Below are 3,385 nucleotides of genomic sequence, written 5' to 3' on the forward strand. Positions count from 1 at the left end.
TTGTGATGCCTCGTGTAAGGAGGAGAAATGCGTACCATCACGTTTCCGACTTTGATAAAGGTCGGATTGTAGCCTATCGCGATTGCGGTTTATCGTGTCGCGACATTGCTGCTCGCGTTGGTCGAGATCCAGTGACTGTTAGTAGAACATGGAATCGGTGGATTCAGGAGGGTAATACGGAACGCCATGCTGGATCCCAACGGCCTCGTATCACTAGCAGTCGAGATGACAGGCATCTTATCCGCATGGCTGTAACGGATCGTGCAGCCACGTCTCGATCTCTGAGTCAACAGATGGAGACGTTTGCAGGACAATAACCATCTGCACGATCAGTTCGCTGTCGTTTGCAGCAGCATGGACTATCAGCTCGGAGACCATGGCTGCGGTTACCCTTCACGCTGCATCACAGACAGGAGCGCCTGCGATGGTGTACTCAACGACGAACCTCGGTGCACGAATGGCATAATGTCATTTTTTCGGAAGAATCCAGGTTCTATTCACAGCATCATGATGGTCGCATCCGTGTTTGGCGACATCGCGGTGAACGCACATTGGAAGCGAGTATTCGTCAGCGCAGTATCGTGTTGAAGCTGCATGGGCAGCTGTACCCGTACACGCCATCCAAGCTCTGGTTTACTCAATGCCCAGGCGCATCAAGGCCGTTATTATGGCCAGAGGTGGTTGTTGTGGGTACTGATTTCTCAGGATCTATGCACCCAAATTGCGTGAAAATATAATCACATGTCAGTTCTAGTATAATATATTTGTCCAATGAATACTCGTTTATCATCTACATTTCTTCTAGGAGTAGCAATTTTAATGGCCAGTAGTGTAGCATGTCTCAACACAATAATAATTTCTTTGCATGAGTGCTTAGCGTATTGCTTTAGTCTAACTTCAGAAACAGCACCACGTAAAAAGCGTTCGTCTGAGTATTTGAGAAGTACATGTAGCAATTTACTGTTTTAAGAGCTACAATAGCAACAAACTGGAACAATTTTGACAACATCACAATTTAAACGATTTAAAATTGAAGTGTGCACCCACCATTGCATGTGTTTCACTTTGTATTACAGTAAATGGTCGTGTTGCTAGCAGGTAAAGTAAGCCTGTGAATGGGAGGTTGTTTTTCTTTTACCATGTGAGCTAGCCCTCAGGGTCTCTGCTCAGTGTAGATCTAGATGTAGGTCAAACTTGCAGCAGTCGTAATACGTGACGTTAAACGGTAATCCCAAAGATTTAACGATTACTGTTTGAAGTTGTGCAATGTCATACATGGTTGAAAGTATGCATTAGTTTATCAGTTTACCTTAGCGGTTAAGTGGTGCTAAAAACGGTGCGCCGTGTTTCAGAATGGTTGCGATATATACAGCTAACACACAGATTATCTTAAACGTTTGCGCGCGGCAGCCTTCGGGAAATTAGAGGGCACTTTGTGGGTTCCTGTGGCGGCGCTTTGCGACTAGAAGTCGGCCGCTGCGCGGCGATGACAGCGCGTAGCTGGCTGCAGTCAGGAGATTACAGACTGACTGACACGGCTGCCATTACGCGCAGCCAAGTTTCGGCAGTGCGGGCTTTGCGCGCCGACTGGGAACTAACAGCGTGCTACCGAAACCTACTGCCATTAAAGGTGCGATTCCGGACACGGCGACAGCGGCTGACAACAATTCTGACGCCAGGCGGCAGCGCTGTCTGTCTGCAGTGGGTGCGTTGCGGAACGCAGCGACAGACAAGCAGTACACTCGCTTGTAAGCGTAGCTAGGCGACGTTAACTTTTTGATTAACTTCGCTAACCGTTAATCCGTTACTGGAAAAAGATCGTTTCTTTAAACGTCAAGCTCTCACTTTACAGGAAATTTATCGGAAGTTAAACGTTAATCGTTAACTCGTAATAGTAAACTCTATGCTCTGGGTATCGTGAAATGAGCCAATGCATCGAACGCAGTTGCTCATCCAAAGAGTTTCTGGTTGGGGTAGTTTAGGTATGGCATCCAAACAGTTTAATCATTTAATCATATATGACGGTAGTATCTGTTCCCGAAAGAACAGTTACCGTTGATGACCATTCAGCTTTGCTAGAAATGAAATTATGAAATGATACTTAAATGGACACCCTAGCTGCAAACAGGCGTTGATGTACTTCATTGGGGACATGTTGAAAATGTGTGCCCCGCACGGGACTCGAACCCGGGATCTCCTGCTTACATGGCAGACGCTCTATCCATCCTTTTTTTTTCTCTCATTTTGTTCGTTTTCGTTCGTTGTATCTGCTCTGGGCGAACGTCGAAAGACACGCATTTCAGTTCGTTGTTGATCCATTAACTCAGTTTTTTTTATTACAGAGGGCAGCTAGCCCTCTGACCGAACACGCTGAGCTACCGTGCCGGTATCCAGCTGATCCACCGAGGGCACAGAGGATAGTGCGCCTGCAGGGTCTTATCCCTTGCACGCTCCCCTGAGACCCACATTTCCAACATGTCCACACCACTACATTCGTAGTGAGCCTAATAGACGTTTGCCCATCATTCATTACTCGTGGAAGATTAATCTACCAAGCCCCGTACGAGTTCGGGCATAGCGTGTGCGTTCGCACAAGAAGGTCAATGGCCGGGAGGCCATATTTTAACTATATATGACGGTGGTATCAGTTCCCGAAAGAACAGTTACCGTTGATGACCATGCAGCTTTGCTAGAAATGATATGATAATTAAATGGTCACCCTAGCTGCAAAGAGGCGTTGGTGCACTTCTATTAGGCGCACTACAAATGTAGTGGTGTGGACATTAAGTTGGGAATGTGGGTCTCAGGGGGAGCTTGCAAGGGGTAAGTCCCTGCAGGCGCACTATCCTCTGTGCCCTCGGTGGCTCAGATGGATAGAGCGTCTGCCATGTAAGCAGGAGATCCCGGGTTCGAGTCCCGTTCGGGGCACACATTTTCAACATGTCCCCTATGATGTATGTCAACGTCTGTTTGCAGCTAGGGTGTCGATTTAATTATCATTTCATAATCATTTAATCACTTATTTTTATAATTATTTACTTATCAATATTACATCACGGGAGGATCAAAATACAGGAGCAAAAGACAGTATCTGATTCTCGGTGCACATTTTTCTTCATAAATGTTGCTTTAATCGAATATACTTATCAACGATGCATTTGCCCAGTATTCTACTCGAAATTGAACTTTTAAAATTTTTATTAATTTCTCAAATTATTTCGATTCGTCGACGTGTACAGAAATCATGTTCGTAACAACAAAGCTTACTATGTATTGCTCCACACCGCTACAAACTGCTGCAGTGTGAAAAGTCATTTGAATGCTTCCCTGTCGCATTCTTCTAGTCGGATTACTGCTGCAGGCTCCGCTGCCGACATCTGAATTC

General features: G+C 45.8%; 1 non-coding gene across 1 annotated transcript; it reads left to right on the forward strand.

Annotated features, from left to right (window-relative positions):
* The first annotated feature begins 2,853 nt into the window (after positions 1 to 2,853).
* Trnat-ugu (transfer RNA threonine (anticodon UGU)) lies at positions 2,854 to 2,928 on the forward strand. The gene has a single exon. It is a non-coding gene; the product is annotated as a tRNA-Thr (tRNA).
* The last annotated feature ends 457 nt before the right edge of the window (positions 2,929 to 3,385 follow it).

This window comes from Schistocerca serialis, chromosome 1, assembly GCF_023864345.2.
Source record: "Schistocerca serialis cubense isolate TAMUIC-IGC-003099 chromosome 1, iqSchSeri2.2, whole genome shotgun sequence".
Lineage (NCBI taxonomy): Eukaryota > Metazoa > Arthropoda > Insecta > Orthoptera > Acrididae > Schistocerca > Schistocerca serialis.